This window comes from Calidris pugnax, unplaced genomic scaffold, assembly GCF_001431845.1.
Source record: "Calidris pugnax isolate Ruff unplaced genomic scaffold, ASM143184v1 scaffold117, whole genome shotgun sequence".
NCBI classification, from domain to species: Eukaryota; Metazoa; Chordata; class Aves; order Charadriiformes; family Scolopacidae; genus Calidris; species Calidris pugnax.
The window spans coordinates 265,273-292,888 of NW_015090834.1; the positions used below are offsets into that span (position 1 = coordinate 265,273).

General features: G+C 42.5%; 1 protein-coding gene across 1 annotated transcript in view; it reads left to right on the forward strand.

The window, feature by feature from the left end:
* Positions 1–27,616, forward strand: part of ARHGEF4 (Rho guanine nucleotide exchange factor 4) — a 230,653-nt gene that overhangs the window by 7,617 nt on the left and 195,420 nt on the right. Inside the window, 1 exon segment of the mRNA XM_014941530.1 lies at positions 7,343–7,378. The gene's annotated coding sequence lies outside the window, so the exon portion shown is untranslated.

A 27,616-nucleotide genomic window follows, 5' to 3' on the forward strand; every position in this document is an offset into this window, starting at 1 on the left:
GAGAGAGAATGTCATAGTCTTTGCTATACTTTTTGTTGGTGTGTTCCTGCAGAGCTAAACTGAAAAGAACTGGGGGGGTGGGACGTAAAAACCTCCTAGTATTTGGAAACATTTTTAAAATATTTCACTCCTGCCAAAGCAGACAGATAGCTTTTGTGCTCAGACAGAAAGTTATAGGGTGGGGCAGACAGAAGGGATTAATGCTGTTTCCATATGAATAAGTGTGGGGGGGTTAGTGTTATTTGCTATAATCCTATTAGCAAAATGGACAACCCTTGGGTAGACTCTCTCCCTGCTGAAAAAGAGACCAGGCCCTTAAGGTGTGGTGAGAAGAGCGTGGGTGCTAAACTAGAATGTGGAAGAAATATTAACGTCAATACTCAGGAGAAAATAGCTTTCATAATGTTGGCAGTTTTGAAATTGGAATTTTTTCCCCTTAAAGTCCCAGCTCCTTGAGGCAAGGGACTGAATGAGGGTCTGATTTTTGGGGAAGTGGGGGGAAAAAAAAAAAGTAGTAGTTTTCAGGTGCTTTAACTGCAGAGGGAAACTGAAATATCAGTTTGCAACGGAAAGTTCTCAAACAGGGAATCTTTCATCCTTGGAAATGTCAATCATCTTGCAAGTGTTTTAGCGCTTGAATCGACTTGTAAAAGATGCTGATTATAATAGCTGCTGCATTGACTTTTGTTCTTTGCATAGTCCAAACAAAAGTCTAAATGGCACATGAGTATAGCAGTGTTCATCTGAAAAGTACAGACTTTCATTTCACATCCCACATAAATAACCAGCCAGGATGCCCAGCAGAGAGTGCAGGGGGACTGACATCAGCAAAATGCATTGGGAGCAGGAGAAAGCCTCCTAAAAAAACAATAACCAACCAAAACCAACCAAACAAAAAACAAAGTTGCATTTAATCTGCTGGAAGCAGGCAAAGGCTCCCAAAGCAAATCTGCACACAATACATCCTGGGAACTTTACTGGTTATAAATGGTGGAATGTTTCACGTTGTCCAGGATGACAGCACACGGTAGCAGTAATTAAAAAGATAATAAATCTCAGTTGTGATCTGATGGTATTTCCAGTCTTACTGAAACTAGGGCTCTATGAACATCTTTGTTTTCACGGACATGTGCTCTTTTTCATCCTGTTTACTTCTGAGTGTCTGTCAGCCCTAAGAGAATTGCACCTCTGACTTCATTAAGTTCAGAAATCTTGTGCGAGAGTGATGTTTGTGTGGGGACCACTAACATGGATCCCTAGGGGAATAGTAGCCTGACTGGAGCCAATATTTGTGCAAAACCTGCTCTTCAGAAACCTACACTGTGGGTCAACGTGCATCCCAAGAGCACTGTCTTACTTTGTATGTGCTCAAACCAGCTTTATACTTCCAATATAGTAGATTTCATCCTTTCCAGATTGAGAAATGTGTACAAGACACTAAAGATCTGTGTTCACTCCTCTTTTTGCTTGAAGCTCCCTACAGGGCCTTGGATAAACTGCTTCATCTCTGTATCTGTTCCTGCTGGTGAGAATAAGTATTCCCTGTAAGAGGAAGTACGCAGCACTTTGGGAGAAAGCATGTACCTTGTATAGCAAGTCTCCAGTTTGGGAAGTGGCTTAAAGCTATCTCTACATTAGAGAAAAAATAGCAGATGGAAGAGGAGAAGGCCCACTTGTTGTCAGGGGAGAAAAACTGGATTTTGAAGGACATCTGCAATTTGCTTGTTAAAAAGCATCTAAAATTAATGGAACATTCCAGTTTTCAGATTTATTTTGGAGCTGTGTAGGACATTGCTGAGAAGCTTTTGCAACTGTTTTTAAGTGCTTTTTTTGGTGATACTCGTGCCTTGAGCAGTTCCAACCCCTAATTGCTTATTTCTTCTCCCCATGCACACACTTGAAGCAACACAACAGCATTAAATTTAATCCAGCAGATTAAGTTTATATTTAATCTGCTGGAAGCAAGCAAAGGCTTCCAGAGCAAATCTGCAAACAAGACGTCCTGGGAACTTTAGTGGTCATAAATGGTGGAATATTTCACATTGTCCAGAAAACCTGGGTTTGCCACTGTCTTGAGGAGAAGACAAGTGCCTGTTGAATTTTCGCTGTTCCTTGTAGCACATTAGTGCACTTTAGAAAGTGTATTAGCTTGAGTAGCTCTTTGTTAGAGAGGTGAGGATGACAATACATGGTAGCAATGATAAGAAAAAAGAAATTATCTCAGTGTGATCTGTTGGTATTTCTAATCTTACTGAAACTAGTGCTCTGTAAACGTATTTGTATGCAGTGGGATGCACAATGAAACGAGTCAAGGTGTGGACATGTCTGAAAACCTCATCTCTTCTCTCGCTGGCCCCAGTTAATTTTCACTTCCATGGAAGTGCTGTGTTTCAGAGCACAGTCCCACAAACAGCGCAGAAACAGGCATGGATGTTGGTCAGCTGGAATTTCCTTATGCTGTCACTGCCTCAAGAGCATGGGACTGTACTCTGCCACATTCTAATTAGCTGTCAGAAAGTCTTTATGAGAAAACCAAACCTACCTAAACAAGGTCAGGACCTGTGTTGTAAAATAGACAACAAAGATAAAAAGATTCAGGGAACGTTCTGTTAAATTGTCAGAGAGAAATCATTGTTTCAGTGGATCAAAGGAGAAACCTCAGTGACAGATTGTTATTTACATGTTGTGTTTGATCCTGCTATCACTTCCCTTGGGGAACAGCAGGAGTGGATTATCATCAGATGAAAAAGAAAAGGTTAGAGCCAGGAACTATTTTTACTTGCCAGTTCTTCAGGTTAAGTGCAAAACTCAAAAAGTGGCTGTGCAATGGCTTATTTCTATGAAATTTTGCAGAATCAAAAATGTATTTTTCAGGACTCTGATAACTTCACTTGGTTTCAAATATGCAATCCTTGGTGATGTGGAATGGTTTAGAAGTTGTTAATCATGGTTTGGTTTGTTTGGGTTTTTTTTCATTTTCAGAGTATCAGAGTGAGGTTTGTGTAAGCTATTTTTTGAAACGGTTTAATACTGCCACTACGAAAATGGTAATTTGCAAAAAATAGGGACTTGCATAAAAAAAGGAGCTGACAATTAGAAGAGGTTAAAAATGAGCATGGAGAAGAGTGGGTAGTGTTGGAGGCTATTCTAGGACAAGTTTCAGTAAGCTTCATTGTTCAGGGATAAACTGATTTTGCTTTAAATTGAATCCTATTTAATTAAACAGTTCAAGCTTCAAGAGTTGAACAGACTGTTCACTCTCCCCTCTTCTCATCTTTACAAACTGCTTTGCAGTTTATCTGAAAGCCCCCCAGGCCTGCAGTGCTTGTTCTAAGACAGAGGTTTTAAGTGGGTGTGTTAAACATGGATGGTAAAACTGAGGAGAAGTACCACATTGAGAAGGACATGGACTCATCCAAAAAAAAAAAAACAGTGGGGCACTTGCTGTTGGGAAGATTCAAAGCTGCCATAACTTGTGCTGAATAGCAAAGGGTTATATATATATATAGCAGACTAATAAATAAAGGCATATAATGGAATCCATGAATCTAAAATTGGAGTTACTACTGCTGACAGGACCATGATCACTTCTCAAAATTCTTCTATATGATTTTATTACTTTCCTTAAAAAAAAAAAAGTAAAAAGTAACTTAAAAAAGTAACTCTTCATTTGGCCTTGAAAAAGCTTTAAGAATGTGTTGTTATCAATACTTAAGTAAGATTTTTGGGATGGCAGGATTTTACTCCAGTGAGTGAAAGAGTTATGCGTAGCCTTAAGTGTTTCTGTAGCTGGGGATCTTCTTCCTCATCTTAAAGATCATGGTTTCTGTGAAGCTGATGAGGTGGGAGAAGTCCTTAAACATATAGAGAAGGAAATCTGGGAAAGTGTGTATGAGGAACGGGGTTTAGGATCACTGTGTAAAATACAGCACCATTTATTTTTTTATAAGACATCAATAGTGGAGATGGACAAAATGTCTTAAGGCAGAACCTTCAACTTGAAAGTTTTATTTTACTTTTTCATTTCCAATGCAAAGTTCAGGGCAAGTTCAGTGAAGTTTGTGAACCCTCCAGCAGCAGTTGGCTAAGTTTCAGGCAAGCCTGAAATGGAATATGGTTTGGGCGCAAATCAGAATGGGTTTGATCCCAAGCCACTTGAAACACAGCACTCAGGGCTGCATGAACTTTGCATTTCAGCCCATTGCAGACCAGACCTACACTCGCCCAGAGTGAAGCTTCTGCTTAAAGCCCTGTGAATGGAGCCTGTTGTTCTTTTCACTGATTCAGTACTTGCAGAGTACATCTGCTGTGGCATCTTAGTAGTGCACAGTGATGGTGAGCATTGTACACTTGTTGTGGATGGATGACTTGGGTTCCAGTTCAGCTGGAAGGTTGTTATAGACGCATCCATGTGTCTAAATTTCAGAGTTGATGCGGCAACATGTGGGTCTCATCCAATCTTCTACAGGTGGTTTTGTTCAGAACAAACTCACTCCTGGGTTGACACTAAGGCTCTGGAGAAAGCCAACCAAATTCCAAGAGGTGCACATTGGCACTCTCTCTAAGCATTGCGTCTGGTTTAATTAGTCCAAAGGAAGTTTTTAAAAAAATAATCGTTAAAGACTTTTTGACCTCTAGAAGCAGATTCCTTCATATAAGCCTGAAAGGTTTCTCAGCTCTGTTCTGTGTAGTGCAAGCTCTGGGGAAAATTTCTTGCAGAAGCCACATGTTGGTTCCTGCAGCTCCCATGGATTTCTTTGTGCTGGTAGTCACAATATAACTGCCTGCCACAATGGCAGGGACAAACCTTAGATAATGCAAAATGAGCAAATGATGGTCCTTTCTTTGTAAAAGACTTTTCACATCTGTGGAGTTGAATGGCTAGGTATTTATTATTGTTATTATTAAATTATTGTTATAAATGCTGGGAGGACTTTTACATAAGCTGTTGTTGTGAAGTGGCTATATTTTGCTGCAAAGTAGTATTGTTATTATTCTACTACATTGGGTATCCTTTCCTCTTCATTATACTGAATTGCACATTTTGAAACTCCAGCTGAGAAAGTCTCAGTCTTTTCTGAATTTTTATGGAATAACTATGCATTGGCTAGGAGTTTTCAGACATGGTAAGGTCCTTCCCCGGCTTTTTCTTTCTCTCTGTGAAGGGCAAGTTAATTAATAAGATGACTGGGAAATAAATGCAAGCACCTTTCAAATAATAATATTAGGAGTAATTCCATGGCTCATATAACAAGGTTTTAAAGGGTTGCCATATAATCACTTCCTTCAGAGCCAGCTCCTGTTACAGAATTCCTGGGATATGCTCAGTATGTAGGATACTAAACCCTGGGGCCCAGGTGAGGCAGACTTTTTGGCTCTGGGAAGAATTTAGGACTTATGATCTGACGCTAGAATTTTCTAATGCTCCTGAGTAAGGGACTTACACCTGACTTATATCACCGTGAAGGCAGAGCATGCTTGGGGCATTTATATGTTTTTTTTTTTTTAACTGAGAAATGGGTAGGTTACTTTTCCTGTCACTCTGACACAGTCGTGACTACCTGCTCCCCAATTCCTCATGTCTGTTGTCACTGGAGCGGTGACATAGGCAACTTGTGTATGTCCTGTCCTTTCTAGAGGAAGGAGCTACTGTTTAGCTGTAATTACTCATCTGTAAACACTTTTCAAGTAACACAAGCCTGACAGTTTTTACCGTCACGTAGCAAGTGTTCAGCAAAGAACCATCTGAACTTTTCCTTTTATGGTCTCTAAGCAGAGGAGTAACTGACAATAGTAGGGGAAAACTTGGGATATGGAGTAATTTTTTTAAGAAGTGGGATTCCAAAGTTTATAAATCTTTCAGTTTGCTGTTAAACTATCCAAATGCTGTCTTGACGTATGCACTTTGAAACTATTTTGTTCCATAGTCCACTGTGAAATGTAGCATTTAAAACAAGCTGACATTGTTGAGTACCGTTTTTAGTGTATGTTGATATACATCACATTCTATTGTCTTTTTACTTACAAATAATTAATTCTATTAAAAACCAAACAAATCTAAGCTTCTGATTTTGCAGCAGAATAAGTTATGTGTGCATTCAGTGACACAAGGTAGAATTTGTCACAAAACTCTGTCTGTCCACTAGCCCTTGTGTTCACCCTTGCTTGTTACCTCTGTCTGTCCTCCTCTTCCCAGTCCAGTCTCAGCTTCCAGCCCTCAAATGCCACCCTCCCCTGCTCATCTGGGTGTTCGTTATCTAAGGACTATTTTTTTCAAGTTCTTTTCAAATACAAATATCTCTAAACAGGGCATGGATTATACATGTTCAGATGGCAGATTTTGCACCTCTGAAAGCAAAGCTGTCGGCAGAAGTGTGAAGTTCCTGCTGGACTTTATTACATCCAGGACAGTGTTAGTGGAAGCAGTAAATGCTTGTAAGATAAACAGAATTTCTTCTTAGAGGCAAAATGACTAGCGCCATATGTTGTCAATCACTCTAAACTAATCTGCTGAGCAATAAGGAATTTAGGACTTATGATCTGACACTAGAATTTTCTAATGCTCCCGAGTAAGGCACTTACACCTGACTTATATCACCATGAAGGCAGAGCATGCTTGGGGCATTTATATAAAGTTAGCCTCAGAGATCTTCCAAACAGAACTTTCTGTTTTACAAAAATTCTTTTGAGTCCCCATCCAGACTGAGGTTTTAATGCGGTAGCACCGTATAAACATTATTACTGTTTTAGCAGGCTTGTAATCTTAAAGAGGAAGGGCAAGTGGAAGGATTAAAGCATACAAACTGTCTGCAATACTGCACGGCAGGCATTTTACTAGTGTCTTTTTTTTTGCAGTGTGTGTATATAAAGCCTCCTCTCCTCCCTCTTATGCTAAGCTCCTTCTAAGTAACTGTTAGAATTTCCTTTTCTGTTTTAACTGTTAGCTTTTCCCTCTCTTCCCTTAACCCACCCTCTCAGAGTCCTGAATGCATAAAAAGCCTTTGCAATGTGCCCTGAAGCATGTATACTGATGAAGCACATACAATGTAATTACGGATAGCACAATGCAACATCATGAAGTGCCTTTGTTTACGGCTTCTCTATCATGAGAGTATAATGAACGGATTCAATGAGGAAATGCACAAGCAGATGCCTTTGGCTGGCTCCTGTTGTTCTCTTTTTGGCAAAGACAGAAGGACGAATCTACCCTGGGACAGCCCCACTGAAGTCAGATGAGTTACACCAGGCAGGAACTGAAACTTTTCTCTTTTCTTCTTTTTTTTTTAAAGAGCACAGTTTCCAGATCTCTTTCCCCTGACTGTCACAATTTCTCTTTCCACAGAAAGCCTGTGAGAAAAGACTCTCTGCTTCTAAAAAGGTAGGATAACCTTTTAGTCACTAATAGCTAATTTCCTCAGCAGTTCAAGCTCTGTGTGTGCCTACCAATGTCTGTAATCATAAAATTAATATCTAACTACTTAGAGAAAAAAATAAAGATACTAAAATCCTAGCGTCGTATTTATGGAATGGGACAGGAGGAATCTATTCCTATGGAATGGGACAGGAGGAATGGGACAGGAGGGTACTGTGGGAGGGCTGGAGTACTAACATGCAGCTGTGCTGCTTCAGGTGCATGACATACGCTTAGAACTGGCCTGGGTGTCAGCACGCGGTATCACCTTGAGATGTATAACCATATCCTGTGTGTACTGAGGTGTAGTGTTGGACAAAGCTTCTGCGGGCAGTGGCTGTGAGAGCACCCCATTTCACACGTCTCTGAAATCTTAGGGAGGAGGAACCTGCCGCAACTCATAGCATCGTGCATATTTGCAAGTGATGATCTTTAAAACAAGTTATTAGGGCAAATTTGGGATTGCACATCACGGCACGGTATAATAACAAAAGTTAGCAGGACTGCTGATGCTTTGTGCTTGCTAGCGCTGTGGCCATACTTTTGGGGTTTTTCCCTCTACTGAGGGCCTGAATGGTGCCTCTCATACAAAACGTGCCATTTACAATTTGCCTTTTGCTGAGGCCTCCTTTGTGTTCACACAAGGCAGCTGGCAGGAGTGCTGACCTCCCCGGAGCAGAGACTTGCCAATGCTACCTAATCAATATTCAGTAGAGTCGGCTGCTCATTAGGAAGCCATTGATTATCTCTGCAAGGTTACTCCCCCTGGGTGTGTCATTTTTCAGTCTCTTCGCTTTACTGCCCCTCCACCCCCCCACATCCCGGGCTCTCTCGAGGACAGTGGAATAGAAATGAGGTTCCCTTTCAGGATTTGGATGGTTTGTTGTCAGATGTCAAAATAGGCTTTGGAAAGAAGGTAATTTCCTCACTGCCTGATTTTTGTTTATACCAGGTTCATACTTTTAATTTCTGGATATTGCAAGCTGTGGCATTTGAAGTGTTTGTTGTATTTGACTTAGCCAGCTTGCATTAGTTATACTGGGCCTTTGTCTCCTATAAAAACCACACCTTTTACACAGCTGTAGGTGACCAGTCTGACCTCTTGCACAGAAGAGAGCCTTGGTTTCATATTCCATGCTATTCACAAGCAAATGGACAGAGAGGCCCATGGAGAAATAAAAACACGGTGCAAGCCCTCATCTGTTGGATTGCTCTGCTCAGAATGTACCCACATACAGTACACAGGAAAATCCTCTTCTCTAACACAAGAGGGAAGGCCAGTGAGGTTGGTATGGGATACTAACTGCCCGTTATTCTGAAGCCAGTCTGGCAAAAATCATAACAAAGTCTGTCCTTTTAAATGCGAATTTAAAACACCGTTTTAGGGGTTTATACAGTCGTCCACACAGCAGTAGAGAACTGTGAGATAAATGTGGAGGTCTAAACAGTCAAATTTATTAGGAGTTATAGGGTAGATGCCAGATACACAGACTGATACAAAAGATTTACTAAAGCAATTGTTTTGGTTAGTGTGATTTGGTTTCTTTGACTGTAAATAGAGCATTAACGATCACAGCAGAGATTATGGGTCAAAAAGGCAAGGTCTGAGGTCTCAAAGGAGGGGAGCAGGGAGCTGGAGCTAAGAGAGAGCTGGGTAGAAGAAAGGCAATTGCCAGAGCCTCCATTAAACTACTCAGTTCAAGTTAGTACCCCCTCCAAAGAGCAGGAACTTCACCATGCTGTGACCATCTACCTCATGGAGTGACTCCATAATTGAACCTGCAAGGTGATGGGGTGGTAATTCGATGTCCAACTTTCTATTGATATTAAGGGGATTGAAAGTCAATAGCACTCAAGCTTTATCCTGCTTGTCTCTTCTCGGCTTGGATTTAAGGCATCACTAAATTCAAGCTAGATGCTTCTGTCTGAATGGGAGTAGAGTCAACAATGCAAATCAAAGCACAGCAGGAGTTAGTAACTCAGCGAAGGTGAGCATCTTTTTGTTTCCTGCACTTAGCACTGAAGGAGGAACTGTTGCTGCACGGAGAGCAGAGCTGCTGTCTGCTCCTGATTTTATATAAAGTGCTGTATTATTGGGGAATGGAAAGCCAGAGAACGCAATGCCATGAGCCTCCTGTAGTGGCTGGCAGTATTCACTGCTGATGGAACAAATCATGGAATCATATAATGGTTAGAGTTGGAAGGGACCCTGAAGATCACCTAGTTCCAGCCTCAGTGCTGTGGAGACTGACGCCTTGTACTAGATGAGGTTGTTCAAAGCCCCATCCAGCCTCGCCTTGAACACTTCCAGGGAAGAGGCATTCACAGCTTCTCTGAGCAACCTGTTCCAGTGTCTCACCACCCTCAGAGTAAAGAATTTCTTCCTAATATTGCATCTAAATCTCCCCTCTTTAAGTTTAAAACCATCACCCCTTCCGCTGTCACTACAGACCATACGTGGTTAGAAGCTTCCATTGGTGCATCCTAGTACATCTCACACAGAGTGGTCTGTGGTTTGTCAGGTGCTGATGATTTAGCCCATATCTCCAGGGGCTAGTTCAGAACCCAGCTCTGTGACCATTGCCGGGATTTGGTCTTGTACAGTCATTAGCACATACCAGAGAGATGATGACAGGGATGTGAAAAATGGCAAGTTGGCATTAGCTGGGGTTTGTTTAGCCAAAGGGGTTTCCTGTCAGCTCCTTGTCTTCCTGATCAAGGCATGTGACACAATGGATCTGTGTGACTGCCAGAGAAAGTTTAGTGAAGCGTAAATCAGGAGCTAAAGTAAAAGTGGACAACGGAGAGACAGTTCCTCAGCTGACAGAGAGGGAACTGTCCCTGGCATGGGAGAAGAGTGTCTCCACATGCCATCCTGTTTGTCAGGAAGTACTTCCTTTCTGGTGTCAGTTGTCAGCCTGCTGGCATTGATTCGTGTTTTTGGCTATTTTCTGCAAAAAAAGGCTGTGTTGCTACTCAAGGGAGAGGATCCCTGAAATACAGTTTTGTAATAAGCTCGGAACAGGTGTAGTTTACATCCAGTTTGGCTTTTCAGCTGTCTTTAACACACCTGAGATGTATTTAAAGGATGAGATGAAAGACTAATGTTATGCCTTGGCCAGAGAACATTGCCAGTGGATTGCAAAGGAAATCTTACAGCATATTGTTCCCTTTCCTCTGTTAGGCAGAACTCTTCCCGTTCCATTCGTATTGACATTACCATGTAGTAATTGTTGCAGTCCTAGAGGGAAATACTGAATTGAATGTATTTCCAGCTATTGCAGCAGATGGAGTAAAGTAAGTTAATATGTTGGGACCCAGCAGCTCACATCAATCGCCAGCAAATCGATCTGATGCAGCGCAAACATCTGTCCTCTGTATTTCCTTCTCTTACTGTTGGTACCACTTGTGCTTAGGGATGTAGTAAGTTTTTAGGGAAGCAGAGTCCTCTCAGGGGTGCAGTGACAGCCAGTGGGTTTAACGGCAGTGACCTCTTGGTGAAACACTGTATAAAAAACCTCCAAGGAGACATAAAATGCCTCTGAAGCCATCTTAGGTGTTTTGACAAGTGAAATTTAACCACGCAGTAAATTCACATTTTTCCTCTGTATTTTCATTATGCAGATTATGCCTTCTAGCTGTACAATGACAATTAAAGTAATAGAAAAGAAAGATCTCATAATAATAATGGTGTCCTGAGTATGTATTGTGTTGAATATGAGAAGCCTGCATTTGTTCCAAGCATTTTGTGTTTTTTAGTGGAGAAAGAGTATGTGTTTCTCTTGGCAGCAGATGTGGAAGGAGATGCACCAAGATTAACTGTGTAAAGACTTCTTGTAAAATCTCCCATGTCAGTGTGGTCCATGCAGTCAAAATAACTGTAGGACTGACCTCCGCAAGTGGGGGGTGCAGAGGATGAGCTCTCTTATTTGTAGTGTAGCAAATAAATTAATTATCCTTTGGAATTCATAAGTATAGAACAAAATTTTGAGAGATCAAGAAGGCTTTTGGTGAGAGTATTATTCTTGTGTTTTTGAAAATCCCTCCCTTAAGGACCATGCATGTGAATTAATGGCTTTTGCTTTGGGCTATGCAGATTCTTGGAGCAAATGTGGGTCCTGTGGGTTGGTCTGAACCAGTGAGTCTGCGGGTTGGTCTGTGGGTGGCCTGTGGGTTGGTCTGAACCAGTGAGTCTGCTCATATGGGAGATAGCTATGTTCACTGAACCCTTATGGACCTCATTTTATTAGGGGACTCCATAAAAACCCCTCAATATACTACTGTCTGGAAGTAATAGAACTCCAGCATCCAGAGTTTTCTGGGAGTCAATGCAGACTTTAGTAGCAGGTGTGCCAGTTCAGACACTGCTCTGTACTTACCTTTAAAATGACTGGCCAGAAAGTATTTTCAGTAATCCTGGTCTCCAGGCAGTGGACTATGAGAACTGCTTGTGCAAAAGTCAGCATTTCGCACCAAAAATGAAATATATTTCTGTTATATAGAGGCGAGCTCTTACCCTGCGTCATCAAATACTGTCTTCTGGAGGTTTATTTTGTCTTTGATGAAATACCAGCAAAAAGGCCTGCTAAGTAATCAGTCTTGTGTGTTTGTTACCTGAATGATGGTTACAAAGGTTGCCTTCCACACGTTGGAGTTGTGCCAAGTACTTTCTCCTGAATTGATGAAGCGTAGGGTTGGTTATTCTCTGTTTGCTGTCAGTGCAAGCTCTGAAAGCAAAAATAGAGTCTGGATTTGTTTGTCTGCAGTTAGAACTTGCTTTCATTCTGGTACTTCAAAGCCAGTTGTAGGAAGAGTACATTGGTGATACGGGTTTGTTAGTACATGACAGCTGAAATTGTTGCATGCAACGATTATATTTCTTGGATGCTTCCTCTGCAGTCTGGAGAATGAGTTTGTGTCATTGGCCAAGCTTGAGTTAAACACTCGGTATGTAATAAGTTCACCATTAGTTTTCTGATAGCTTGTATTAAATTTTAACATAAAGAAACACTTAGAAGATTACTATATCCTTTGGAAGGAAAGCAAAGAGAATGCTAACAAAAGAATTGAATTAGTTACTTTGCAAATGCTAAAGATTTTTATGTTAAAGAAAGAAAACCAAAAGAGCTTGGAGGAGGAGACCTTTCAGGAGAACACATAATTTACGGAGAGTCAGGACAGCATTATCTTTTCCTTTAAATATGCTTGTACTTTTTTTTTGGTATAGAACTTATCACCATGGTGTTTGAGTGCCTTCTGCATGAATTCAGACTTCCAGTACCTTTTGTGATGTAGCAAAAGGAGACTGAGGGTTAGATACAGTGAATTATTTGCTCAGGGTCATTCAGAAAGTCTGAAGCAGAGCAAGGAACTGAATGCAGATAGACTAATACTCATATAATGTCTATCCTTCTTTATTTTACAAATTAATGGATCCCAAAGATGGAAAGCAACCCACAATATTATTTACTATAACTATTTTCAGTTTAGATTGACTCAAACCCAGGCTTTTCCTTGGCATCTCTTCAAACTAGTAGATATAAGGCAGATGTATCTAACAGTAAGCCCCTGTTTACAGCATGACATTTGGGTTGCATCACTGTAGCCTCTTTTTTTGTTATAACTTTTCCTGTGCAGTATCTTCTTTGCCTGCCTGGTGCAGAGCATCACTTCCTATAGAAACTGGCATGTAAACCCCTGGGCTCACAATCAATAAGGACAAGGAGTTGGCCTGGGGAGAGCATAGAGGTACTTCCTTTTCATATTGCTGCTCTGGCTTTCTTCAGTCCTTTGTGAAATGTTCCCCCTCGTTGCAGGTTATGCAAACAGTAACTCCTCCTCAGGGTGAACCTGGCCTTGCTCCTTTTTGCTCAGCAGGGGGATAAAGTGCATTTCGGTATCTCCATTTTACACTAGTGTTGACATCTCCATTTGTGACTCTGCTAGGCACTATAGAAAGAGCACTGGGATGCTGATAAAGATACTTCCTTCATGGTAGATACCTGCTTCTGGTGGTAGTTTTCTCATTCTCTGGATTTTGCAGCAAGACTTGGTTGTTCAGCAGTATGGAGGCTCAACTTGTTCATCTTTCTATCTCAGTGTCCCTCAGTGAGGGCAAAGTTTATGGATTAATGACATCCCTCCTCCTCTCAACGCTGTGCTGACTTGGGAGTCCAAAGTCTTTTATTTCCTGTTGCCTGAACTCTGTTTCTGTCCTCTTTCATGTGACAAAGTGAACAGGTTCTTGGGGAAGATGTGCTTCCATCAGGTCCTTTACCTGATCCAGTATGATTTCAAATCAGAATTTGTCCACTAGCTTTGCGTTTAGGTGACAGAGTCTGTTGCTAGTCAGGCTGCTGAGGAGTATGACTGCACTGCACACAGATCCTACAATTTCTACCTGTTGCCCCAGTGATGCAAGATTATCAGCTTCAGTCTCCCTTTAAAATAAAACTAAAATTGGTCTATGGTTTACATTCAGGGAAGTGGAAACAGTAAGGGATGGCATGTTGGAAATTTCTTGTTTAGGTGAAATTAAGGAATAATTTCATACCCACTCTCTGGGGGCCCTTAACGCAGATTCAGGATCATAACTAAGATGCATGTTCTGCAAGATATGGTGCTTTTTAAGTCAAATACAGGAAGCTATTCAATTGTTATTTGTTTTCTTGGAGAAACATTTTGTGAGACTTTAGACTGTATGCAGCATGTCTGTGAAAGTCTGTGAGGTACTTCAAATTATAAGGTATATTTCCCCCCAGGCTGGGGGATGAAAGGATTGGGAGCAGCCCTGCCGAGGAGGACTAGCGGGTCCTGGTGGATGAAAAGCTGGACATGAGCTGACAATGTGAGCTTGCAGACCAGAAGGGCAACTGTGTCCTGGGCTGCATTAAAAGCAGTGCGGCCAACAGGTCAAGGAAGGTGGTTCTGTCCCTCTACTCTGGTGAGACCCCACCTGGAGTACTGTGTGGAGTAAGTTTTTAGCCTAATTTAGTAAGTTTTTAGCCTAATTCCTGAAGGAACGAGGCATTTGAGAGACTTGTGTCTCCCTGCATGTAACTTTTGAAACTACTGACAGTTTTTAACCACATTTAAAAGAGAAGCATCAAAGCTTCCTGCAAATTTCATGAGCAGTGGTAGCTGAGTAAAAGAGGAACGTTCAAATCAGTGCTCTTACGTTAGAAGAATTCTCTCAGTGTGTTTTTATTGACAAGCCCCATCTGGCCTGTCAGCATTTATGTATTGACAGGGCAATGTGTAAGGAGTATGGGTGGGAACTGAGCTGATGTGTCGAGTTCAACAACTCTGCCTCTTGGGGAACAAGCTGCTGTTTAGCACAGAGATGCTGCATAGATGCAAAACCTCAGTTACACTTTAGCTTTTGTCTTTTAGTAGCAGTGTGTAATGTGTAAGGACTCTTTCAACATTTGGACAATGGAGCTGAATAAAAAAGAGACCATTATATGCAATATCTGTCAAGACTGGAGAATGGTCTGTGCTAGCCTGCCAAATGCAAATGAGGCTTATTCATTCATTTAGTCCAGAAAAGAAAATGATATAATTTATTTGGTTCAATTAGTTTATTGTAACAAATAAACAAGAAGGAGAGGACCCCAAAATGGCAAATGTTCAACTTCACCGAGCTTTAAAGGCTGCAGGAATCATACTGCTCTGATGGTAAGCCTTATTTTACATTCTTTGCCCAGATATAGGCCCTAGATCTTCAAAGTTATTTATGTACTTTTTTTTTCCTAAGTAGAGAATCTTTTAGAAGAATTGAGACCCAAGTCTCACTTATTTGCCTTGAACTTTTAAGGCAAAGCTCCACTTATCTTTGTTGGACTGTGGGTTGTTCTGAACCAGCCTGAGCTACCTGATTTAATCTGTGCTGTATTAAGTTTAGTCAAAGCACTAACTCAATTTTATGCATCTCCTTCATGAAGTAGAGACATGCCAGATGTTTGTTTGCAAAGTGATGGTCTTTACCAATGGGTGGGAGCGAAGGGACATCGGAGCTGTGGAACTGAAATGTGCTGGCTGGTTTCTAGTGTACGAGTCCCAGGCATTTTGTGGAAAGAGGACACAAGGAAGGGGTTCAGCTGCTTCTCTGCACTTCAGCTGAGGTTTTGAGACTCACCTGGGGCGTTGATAAAGCTCTGGAGAAAAGTTGGGCAGGCTAGAGGGGAAGCAGGTGTGACTTTGGTGGTGGTAAGTTCAACCCTAACTGTCAGTGGTGGACATGGTATGAAAGAGTTGGAGGCCTCTGGTCGAGCACCTCCAAAGTGGCGGGTTGGATGCTATTGTGGAGCACTCTTGTGGCTGTTCTCTGTTGGCTAGAGATGGCAGTCCCTTCTTCCTGTGGACATAGAGCAGCAAGAGGAAAACAACTGTGCCGGTACACCAGTCAACCCTGTCAGTGGTGGACATGGTATGAAAGAGTTGGAGGCCTCTGGTCGAGCACCTCCAAAGTGGCGGGTTGGATGCTATTGTGGAGCACTCTTGTGGCTGTTCTCTGTTGGCTAGAGATGGCAGTCCCTTCTTCCTGTGGACATAGAGCAGCAAGAGGAAAACAACTGTGCCGGTACACCCATGGGCACACTAGGTAATACTCAGCAAGATGATGGGTCAGACTCAGCCTAGAAGTCAACAAATTATTACTACAAGAGTAAACTGTCACATGAGTGACCTTCCTTCACAAGCTAGAGCTGTCTTGGCAAAGTACCTGTGATTCCTGGCAAAGCCTCATGTTACCACCAGCACCCTGTTATGGTTGGTGTCTCAGCACAAAAAGCTCTTGTGCATTGTAGTATTGTGTCCAGTTTTGGGTACGGTACACCCATGGGCACACTAGGTAATACTCAGCAAGATGATGGGTCAGACTCAGCCTAGAAGTCAACAAATTATTACTACAAGAGTAAACTGTCACATGAGTGACCTTCCTTCACAAGCTAGAGCTGTCTTGGCAAAGTACCTGTGATTCCTGGCAAAGCCTCATGTTACCACCAGCACCCTGTTATGGTTGGTGTCTCAGCACAAAAAGCTCTTGTGCATTGTAGTATTGTGTCCAGTTTTGGGTACCTCAATACAACAGAGATATGGAGGTGCTGGAGCAGGTGCAGAGGAGGGCAACGAAGCTGGTGAAGGGCCTGAAGAATAAATCTTATGAAGAGTGATTGAAGGAGCTGGGACTGTTTAGTTTGAGGAAGAGGAGGCTGATGGGAGACCTCATCACTCTCTACAGCTACTTGAAAGGACCTTGTAGAGAGGTTGGTGTTGGTCTCTTCTCACAGGTAATTAGTGATAGAACTAGAGGGAATGGCTTCAAGCTGCAACAGGGTAGATTTAGACTGGACATTAGTAAACAATTCTTCACAGGAAGAGCAGTCAGACACTGGAATAGGCTGCCCAGGGAGGTGGTTGAGTCCCCGTCCCTGAATGTGTTTAAGAGTCGTTTAGATGTGGTGTTGGGGGATATGGTGTAGGGGAGAACTTTGTAGAGTGGGGTTGACAGTTGGACTCAATGATCCCAAGGGTCTTTTCCAACCTGAATGATTCTGTGATTCTATATAGAGGTTGCAGACCTTCAGTACCTAAGGCTTCAAGCAGATCTTGTTGTTACCCTTTCCTGGGAAGTCTTAGTTACTTAGTTTAGAAAAAATAAAAAATGAGGTGATTTGCAACCTTTGTCTCCCAAGAATGTTTTTTAAGAAAGGTAAAGGCCTATGACGGTTGAAATAGGGTCATTCCAGGAGCCTGGTTTGGAGGGACTCATGATGTTCGGTACATCTTTCTGTCCCCCCTTAGGCAACACAGGTGGGTTACTGCCTTTCCCCCAGCCCCAGCTTAGTCCAAAAATGAATTTGCTCAGCTGTATTTGAAGAAAATGAGAAGGGTGAAGCGGTGTCAGGAGAGGGCTCACCCGACCGGGGCTGGCGCGGGGGCAGCTTGCCCTCTGGTGGCTGCTGGCACCGAGGAGGCTGGCTGCAGAGAGAACCGCTGCGGCCACTGACTTTCTGAGCTGGATTCGTGATCTGGCTGATCCTGCTGGAATATAAACTGATTAGACCTGAATAGGTGTTGACATAAAAGCTCCTTCTTTAAAGTGACTGACACAGGAAGTGGGGTTGTCTGTCTACAAACCAGCATAAGCAGTAGCGTAATTGTCCTCAGACTTGAATTTGAACCATCAGGTGTCAGCCTAGTTCTGTCTCAAGGGCTTTCAGAGCTGGGTTACACCAGTTATCTTCCTCCCTACAAGTTCCCTTCTTTGCTTCACTGTATGTGCGAGACTGAGGGATGGGTGCTCCCAGGGAAGTGCAAAGTCTTTTCACATTCCGTCGGAGAGAACAAATAAAAGGATCAATGGATAACTCAGGAATAGCCTGAGTAGTTTTCTTTTATAAGAAGGTACAACACACACGTGCTCTCCTCCTGCTTGCAGGGAAGGTGAACAAGGGTGGCATGGTCCTTCCCAGAGCTCTACTGTGCACTGAGGGTTATATATACCTTGTGCTTCCATACCCAAACCTGTCCACTCTACCTACAGCTTCTCTGACCTTGCAAACTGCTGCTTCAGCCACCCTGAATTTGTTTTGCCATATCCTTTCAAAAAGAAAAGGTGTTTCCATAACCCTTATATTTAATGTTTTGATGTTAATCCTGACATTCTTTACCCAAATCCAAATAATATGCATTGCCTTTACAATTCTAAAGGAAAAATACTTACTTTGGATCATAAATGCTTAAATTGCATCTGATTAGACAAAGCCGCCTGAAAATAGACCCCAAAAGGAAAAGATCCAATTGTCAGCCTATTAAATACCAAAATAAAACAAACCCCTGAGGAAATGAATGGGTGGCAGTCAATGGTGTTACAGTTGCTTAGGGACTGATAGTAAGAAAAGTGGCATGTGTCCAGAAGAGGCCCACAGCAAAGAGAGGAAACCTCTGTCTCACATGGAGAGTGGGATAAGGCAGTGCAGAGACTGATTTATATTTGCAAGTGAAATTTAATAGACAAATGTGCATATATTTTGTAGTTTGAAGACTATTCATGAAATAATATGAAAGAAAGTGAAGAAGAAAGTAAGGATGATGACAAGAAACAACTCAAAACACTGCTGTATTTTTCATTAGCTGCCTGAAGACTGCAGGGCTTTGTGTTTCAATGCATGAGCTACTGTTTGGCAGGTTTCCTGAACCACTTTGTCTATTCACTTCTTGCTAATGTGAAAATGCCCAGACTCCCTGGAAAGGCGGCTTTGTTGGAAACTTTTCATTATCCAGGATTAGCTGTTTGGTAAACCTGTGTCCCCTTTAACAGTCTGACGGGAAGTGCTGGCTAATGAAGGGCTCATTGTGGTGGTGCTGTGAGTGTGGGACTCGAGTCCATTTTATTGCTCAGATTGCAATTCAGGCTTCTTTCTGCTTCCGAGGACTGAAGGGAAACTGAATCATGCCCTTTGGTTCTGCTGGAAACGTGTGGTGAAAAATATGCTTTTCTTTCTCAGTACTCTTGCCATGTTTGTGGTCTAAAGGCTTTATGTAGCAGGGAATTTTGTTGATATGTTACAGAATTATGTCTGTAGATTTCAAGTGTGTGAATGCCTGGGGATAGCTTACTTGAAGCATTTCCATGTAATACCAACCTGAAAAACTGAAATAATACAAACCATCAAGTGCCTTTATCACTTCAGAGTGTAGTTGTAAAAGCTCTTGAAAGAACTAAATCTGAACATCCTCATCCCACCTCTAGTGAGATAAAAGGTGTGGCAGACAAATACAGGATTTACTTCTTCACTTACAAGCTTCCATATGCGTCCCTTCTCTGTGAAAAGTATTCCAGTGCAATTTAAATCATGAAGAAATACTGCTGAAAAATCATCGTCAGAGTCTGGGATGTTAAACAGGATTCTTTTATCTCTACAATAAATCTCTCCCATTAAAACTCCCACTCACAACCCCAGGGATGCTCAGTGCCTCCAAATGCAGGGGAAGGAAGAAAGGCTGCCCTGTCAAACCATTGGGAAAGAAAAGAAAGCCCTACCCACACCCCCATCCAGGCTTCATGTGTTTGGGGAGGGGCATGTGGAAGCACCCAGGGAACTGTTAAAGATTCAGAGAGCATTAAGCACCAGTGCTTTTGGGTGGAGGGGCTGGCAGGTCAGTGGGAAGCTGCTCGTATTAAATTCAGAGGAGGACTCAAGAGGAGGTTTGAATTTTGTTCTCTCCCTCCAGTAGAGCTAATTAGGCCAAGTGCAGAGAGTGTCCCTACTGATCCCAAAAGCATATGTGACACAAGCGGTTCCTTCCAAGGGGAATTGGCTCTGGACAGTGTTATAGGCTCCCTCTGGGCAGGAAGGGCAATCCGGTAGCCCTGTGTGTGTGTGTGGGGGGGGGAGTCAAGGAAGAGACTACGGTTTAATGAAGAGTTTTGAACTCATTATCTGCCCTGTATTCAAAGACTGCAAGAACACTAATCAGGCACATAAATGTGTGTGGTGGGAAGCGGCTGGAGAGTGGCCAAGAATACAGAGGTTACTGCAACCCACATCTTGCACTCCTCCTCCCACCCCCGAGTGCTGCCTGACCTCCCAGCTTTGTGTGGTTCTGCCCGTCCGGTTGTATGGGACTGTGGGAACACACGGGGGACTGTGCTACTTCTTTACTTGTAATCCTACAATAGTTTTGTACTGTAGGTTTTTTACATCTAGGTGTCAAAGTGGCTCCATGCCAGTCATAAAGGGAGGAGACACAGCGCTGCTTTTATATCTTTTTTGGTGTAGATATCTAAGTGGGCATAGGACACCAGTTCTCAGAACAGTTTAGGGCTTTGTGGTGGTACAGGGAGACATGGCACCATCAGGATGCAGGTCAGGAGCTGTGGTGCATGGTGATACCAGGGCAAATCAGGGCCGCCTTCTCCAAAATTAAATGCTCACCAGCCTCTTTATTCTGGCAGTTCTTCAGTCCCCCAGTAAGCACATAGGACATAACTCCCCATTTCTAAGGTGTGCAGCTTGACTCTCCAGTGAAGTGAAGCAGAAGTGTGGAAGCCACCTCTGAGCCTCACCTGGCCTGTGCACAGCAGCAGGGTTTTCCTGCCTGGGGTTCTTCTGCAGAACCTTCTTCCACCAGAGGGCAGCTGGTAAAAGGAGTGTTGATGGGCTTGCCTGGCTCAAGATGAGACAGGAGCTAATTTGATGCTAATTATTATGGTTGTAATTTCCTCCCTAACCAGATGCAATCCCCTTCAGCCATCTTCAATGGTGTTACGCTTAGGGAATGCTTCCCACAATAAAAGCAAAGGCAGTGTTTTTTCCCAATTGCCCACAAGATCCATCCTCAGCCTTAATCTGAGCTAGACACAGTACAATTAGTTATTCGTGTTCCTGAATTAGCAAAAGACTAAGCTTTAAAAATCCAGTAATGCGTCAGAAAGATGTATTTGCAATCAGTTTATCCCCAAGTTCCATTCGTTGCAGATCTGGCATGCTTTCTGCAGTCTAAGGTGGGAAGAGCAGAGGAAGCTGGCAGCTATTTACAGAGAACTCAGGGCTGCATCTCCACCCTTTATGACTGGTATGAAGCCACTTTGGCGTCTAGACATAAAAAGCCCATGTTGAAAAACTATTGTAGGATCACAAGTGAAAATAAGCGACAGCTGCTTCCTGGTGTAGTGGTACAGGAAGAATATAGGGAATGAAGAAAAACTACTTGTGCTAAGTACTTACTTTGCATTTCCTTGTGATAAAGGAGGAGTGCAATAGGAAATCAGCTACCAGGCTTGGGCTCCATCTGTGCTAGCATATCCCACACTCCCTCTGGTCCTGATGGGTGCTTTTACCGTTACAAGTTTTAGATCATTACTGAAGACAGAGTTTCAGTGTTTGTCAAACAGAGACAAGTAACAGCTCTGGCCACCTGACTAAGCTCAGTTTAATGTATTTTTTGCTTTTCATCTTTTCTCTTTCACACTTTCTTTTACTTACTTTCCCTTTTATGTGTACTGTTGCTTTCTCTGGGGAGAGAGATGTGCTCCTCTATCTTGCATTGAGGCTGAATTCAGCTGAAGTCTGAGGTCTCTACTGCACTAACAGCAATTCTTCCTGTGGAAATTAATGCAACTTCAGAGAAATGGAGCTTGATTTGAATTGCATTTGAAATATTATGCTAAGGTTTTCATGTCTGATGTTATAAATAATTGTATTGCATAAACACACCAAGTGAGACATCTCCACAGTACAACCCTGGAGGATGGGAACACAAATGCATGACCTCCACCCTCTTCAGATGCTCACAGAAGTAATTTTTCATGATAGGCCAGACACTGAGACTTTCTTCTTTGGCCAGATGATAAAGAAACTCCACCCATTGTATTCATCTCCCACAAAGATAGCAAAAACTTACTTATGACCAGTTCTCTCCCTCCAGACATGTCCCTCATGTCATACCTGAATGTTCATCATTATTTCCAAAGGTTTCATTAAGACTTTGCATTGAACTGAGAGGAGGTATGTACTCTTAGAACTGAAAGCATTCTGCCACTTGTTGCTGCCTTTTCAGGTATCGACTGGGAACTTCACATTTACATACCCCTGACCCTTCTTGGTTTGTGTGTGGCTGGTGTCTTATGATGAGGACAAACATGGAAGACAGTGGGCAGCAACATTATCTCCAGATGACTACAGGTTGAGGAGAGATGGGATATGAGAAAAGTAGAGGCACGAGAAGATAAGGACCAGTTAACCTCTAAGGCATGCAGAAGGGTGCCAGGATTAGCGAGAAAGTATGAGCTGCCAGAGCTATAATCCACAGAAACTTCTCTCCTCCTGAAAATCCATAGTGGTACCCAAATGCAGGCACAGCTTATGTGGTGTCTGGCTGCTGGCAAGGGAGCATGGGCTGTGCTCTTCCTCCCCATCAGCTGCTGCTCCAAAGCACACAAGGCTATGGAGACATCTTGGTGCCTAATGCAGTGGCTTCTTCCCTCTTCTTTGTATCCTGAACAATGATGATACAGCCAAGTAGTAAGGGAGTTATTGTCCATTCCTGTGTTGAGTGAAGCATGAAATTTGTGTAAAACCCTTTGTTATGTAATTAAAGACTGTACTCAAATACATAAGGGAACTGCTTTAGTGTCGCACAAGTAATCTGAATTCTGGTGATTCTTAATGTTTGAGAGGGATTTTGCAACCAGAGTGATGCAGAGTGATGTTTCTTTAACGCTGTTGTATATGCATAATTTTGACTTAACTCAAGAAACCTTTTTTTTTTTTTTTTTTTTTTTTTTTCCTTTTGGGGGTGGGAACCTAATATACCTTGTGCTTCCATACCCAAACCTGTCCACTCTACCTACAGCTTCTCTGACCTTGCAAACTGCTGCTTCAGCCACCCTGAATTTGTTTTGCCATGTCCGGTCAAAAAGAAAAGGTGTTTCCATAACCCTTATATTTCATGTTTTGATGTTAATCCTGACATTCTTTACCCAAATCCAAATAATATGCATTGCCTTTACAATTCTAAAGGAAAAATACTTACTTTGGATCATAAATGCTTAAATTGCATCTGATTAGACAAAGCCGCCTTAAAATAGGCCCCAAAAGGAAAAGATCCAATTGTCAGCCTATTAAATACCAAAATAAAACAAACCCCTGAGGAAATGAATGGGTGGCAGTCAATGGTGTTACAGTTGCTTAGGGACTGATAGTAAGAAAAGTGGCATGTGTCCAGAAGAGGCCCACAGCAAAGAGAGGAAACCTCTGTCTCACATGGAGAGTGGGATAAGGCAGTGCAGAGACTGATTTATATTTGCAAGTGAAATTTAATAGACAAATGTGCATATATTTTGTAGTTTGAAGACTATTCATGAAATAATATGAAAGAAAGTGAAGAAGAAAGTAAGGATGATGACAAGAAACAACTCAAAACACTGCTGTATTTTTCATTAGCTGCCTGAAGACTGCAGGGCTTTGTGTTTCAATGCATGAGCTACTGTTTGGCAGGTTTCCTGAACCACTTTGTCTATTCACTTCTTGCTAATGTGAAAATGCCCAGACTCCCTGGAAAGGCGGCTTTGTTGGAAACTTTTCATTATCAAGGATTAGCTGTTTGGTAAACCTGTGTCCCCTTTAACAGTCTGACGGGAAGTGCTGGCTAATGAAGGGCTCATTGTGGTGGTGCTGTGAGTGTGGGACTCGAGTCCATTTTATTGCTCAGATTGCAATTCAGGCTTCTTTCTGCTTCCGAGGACTGAAGGGAAACTGAATCATGCCCTTTGGTTCTGCTGGAAACGTGTGGTGAAAAATATGCTTTTCTTTCTCAGTACTCTTGCCATGTTTGTGGTCTAAAGGCTTTATGTAGCAGGGAATTTTGTTGATATGTTACAGAATTATGTCTGTAGATTTCAAGTGTGTGAATGCCTGGGGATAGCTTACTTGAAGCATTTCCATGTAATACCAACCTGAAAAACTGAAATAATACAAACCATCAAGTGCCTTTATCACTTCAGAGTGTAGTTGTAAAAGCTCTTGAAAGAACTAAATCTGAACATCCTCATCCCACCTCTAGTGAGATAAAAGGTGTGGCAGACAAATACAGGATTTACTTCTTCACTTACAAGCTTCCATATGCGTCCCTTCTCTGTGAAAAGTATTCCAGTGCAATTTAAATCATGAAGAAATACTGCTGAAAAATCATCGTCAGAGTCTGGGATGTTAAACAGGATTCTTTTATCTCTACAATAAATCTCTCCCATTAAAACTCCCACTCACAACCCCAGGGATGCTCAGTGCCTCCAAATGCAGGGGAAGGAAGAAAGGCTGCCCTGTCAAACCATTGGGAAAGAAAAGAAAGCCCTACCCACACCCCCATCCAGGCTTCATGTGTTTGGGGAGGGGCATGTGGAAGCACCCAGGGAACTGTTAAAGATTCAGAGAGCATTAAGCACCAGTGCTTTTGGGTGGAGGGGCTGGCAGGTCAGTGGGAAGCTGCTCGTATTAAATTCAGAGGAGGACTCAAGAGGAGGTTTGAATTTTGTTCTCTCCCTCCAGTAGAGCTAATTAGGCCAAGTGCAGAGAGTGTCCCTACTGATCCCAAAAGCATATGTGACACAAGCGGTTCCTTCCAAGGGGAATTGGCTCTGGACAGTGTTATAGGCTCCCTCTGGGCAGGAAGGGCAATCCGGTAGCCCTGTGTGTGTGTGTGGGGGGGGGAGTCAAGGAAGAGACTACGGTTTAATGAAGAGTTTTGAACTCATTATCTGCCCTGTATTCAAAGACTGCAAGAACACTAATCAGGCACATAAATGTGTGTGGTGGGAAGCGGCTGGAGAGTGGCCAAGAATACAGAGGTTACTGCAACCCACATCTTGCACTCCTCCTCCCACCCCCGAGTGCTGCCTGACCTCCCAGCTTTGTGTGGTTCTGCCCGTCCGGTTGTATGGGACTGTGGGAACACACGGGGGACTGTGCTACTTCTTTACTTGTAATCCTACAATAGTTTTGTACTGTAGGTTTTTTACATCTAGGTGTCAAAGTGGCTCCATGCCAGTCATAAAGGGAGGAGACACAGCGCTGCTTTTGTATCTTTTTGGTGTAGATATCTAAGTGGGCATAGGACACCAGTTCTCAGAACAGTTTAGGGCTTTGTGGTGGTACAGGGAGACATGGCACCACCAGGACACAGGACAGGAGCTGTGGTGCCTGGTGATACCAGTGGAAACCAGGCCCTTCCTCTCCAAAATTAAATGCTCACCAGCCTCTTTATTCTGGCAGTTCTTCAGTCCCCCAGTAAGCACATAGGACATAACTCCCCATTTCTAAGGTGTGCAGCTTGACTCTCCAGTGAAGTGAAGCAGAAGTGTGGAAGCCACCTCTGAGCCTCACCTGGCCTGTGCACAGCAGCAGGGTTTTCCTGCCTGGGGTTCTTCTGCAGAACCTTCTTCCACCAGAGGGCAGCTGGTAAAAGGAGTGTTGATGGGCTTGCCTGGCTCAAGATGAGACAGGAGCTAATTTGATGCTAATTATTATGGTTGTAATTTCCTCCCTAACCAGATGCAATCCCCTTCAGCCATCTTCAATGGTGTTACGCTTAGGGAATGCTTCCCACAATAAAAGCAAAGGCAGTGTTTTTTCCCAATTGCCCACAAGATCCATCCTCAGCCTTAATCTGAGCTAGACACAGTACAATTAGTTATTTGTGTTCCCAAATTAGCAAAAGACTAAGCTTTAAAAATCCAGTAATGCGCCAGAAAGATGTATTTGCAATGAGTTTATCAGAAAGATGTATTTGCAATCAGTTTATCCCCAAGTTCCATTCGTTGCAGATCTGGCATGCTTTCTGCAGTCTAAGGTGGGAAGAGCAGAGGAAGCTGGCAGCTATTTACAGAGAACTCAGGGCTGCATCTCCACCCTTTATGACTGGTATGAAGCCACTTTGGCGTCTAGACATAAAAAGCCCATGTTGAAAAACTATTGTAGGATCACAAGTGAAAATAAGCGACAGCTGCTTCCTGGTGTAGTGGTACAGGAAGAATATAGGGAATGAAGAAAAACTACTTGTGCTAAGTACTTACTTTGCATTTCCTTGTGATAAAGGAGGAGTGCAATAGGAAATCAGCTACCAGGCTTGGGCTCCATCTGTGCTAGCATATCCCACACTCCCTCTGGTCCTGATGGGTGCTTTTACCGTTACAAGTTTTAGATCATTACTGAAGACAGAGTTTCAGTGTTTGTCAAACAGAGACAAGTAACAGCTCTGGCCACCTGACTAAGCTCAGTTTAATGTATTTTTTGCTTTTCATCTTTTCTCTTTCACACTTTCTTTTACTTACTTTCCCTTTTATGTGTACTGTTGCTTTCTCTGGGGAGAGAGATGTGCTCCTCTATCTTGCATTGAGGCTGAATTCAGCTGAAGTCTGAGGTCTCTACTGCACTAACAGCAATTCTTCCTGTGGAAATTAATGCAACTTCAGAGAAATGGAGCTTGATTTGAATTGCATTTGAAATATTATGCTAAGGTTTTCATGTCTGATGTTATAAATAATTGTATTGCATAAACACACCAAGTGAGACATCTCCACAGTACAACCCTGGAGGATGGGAACACAAATGCATGACCTCCACCCTCTTCAGATGCTCACAGAAGTAATTTTTCATGATAGGCCAGACACTGAGACTTTCTTCTTTGGCCAGATGATAAAGAAACTCCACCCATTGTATTCATCTCCCACAAAGATAGCAAAAACTTACTTATGACCAGTTCTCTCCCTCCAGACATGTCCCTCATGTCATACCTGAATGTTCATCATTATTTCCAAAGGTTTCATTAAGACTTTGCATTGAACTGAGAGGAGGTATGTACTCTTAGAACTGAAAGCATTCTGCCACTTGTTGCTGCCTTTTCAGGTATCGACTGGGAACTTCACATTTACATACCCCTGACCCTTCTTGGTTTGTGTGTGGCTGGTGTCTTATGATGAGGACAAACATGGAAGACAGTGGGCAGCAACATTATCTCCAGATGACTACAGGTTGAGGAGAGATGGGATATGAGAAAAGTAGAGGCACGAGAAGATAAGGACCAGTTAACCTCTAAGGCATGCAGAAGGGTGCCAGGATTAGCGAGAAAGTATGAGCTGCCAGAGCTATAATCCACAGAAACTTCTCTCCTCCTGAAAATCCATAGTGGTACCCAAATGCAGGCACAGCTTATGTGGTGTCTGGCTGCTGGCAAGGGAGCATGGGCTGTGCTCTTCCTCCCCATCAGCTGCTGCTCCAAAGCACACAAGGCTATGGAGACATCTTGGTGCCTAATGCAGTGGCTTCTTCCCTCTTCTTTGTATCCTGAACAATGATGATACAGCCAAGTAGTAAGTGAGTTATTGTTCATTCCTGTGTTGAGTGAAGCATGAAATTTGTGTAAAACCCTTTGTTATGTAATTAAAGACTGTACTCAAATACATAAGGGAACTGCTTTAGTGTCGCACAAGTAATCTGAATTCTGGAGATTCTTAATGTTTGAGAGGGATTTTGCAACCAGAGTGATGCAGAGTGATGTTTCTTTAACGCTGTTGTATATGCATAATTTTGACTTAACTCAAGAAACCTTTTTTTTTTTTTTTTTTTTTTTTTTTAAAAAAAAAAAAAAAAAAAAAAAAAAAAAAAAAAAAAAAAAAAAAAAAGTTCTAGGAAAAATATTAAACCC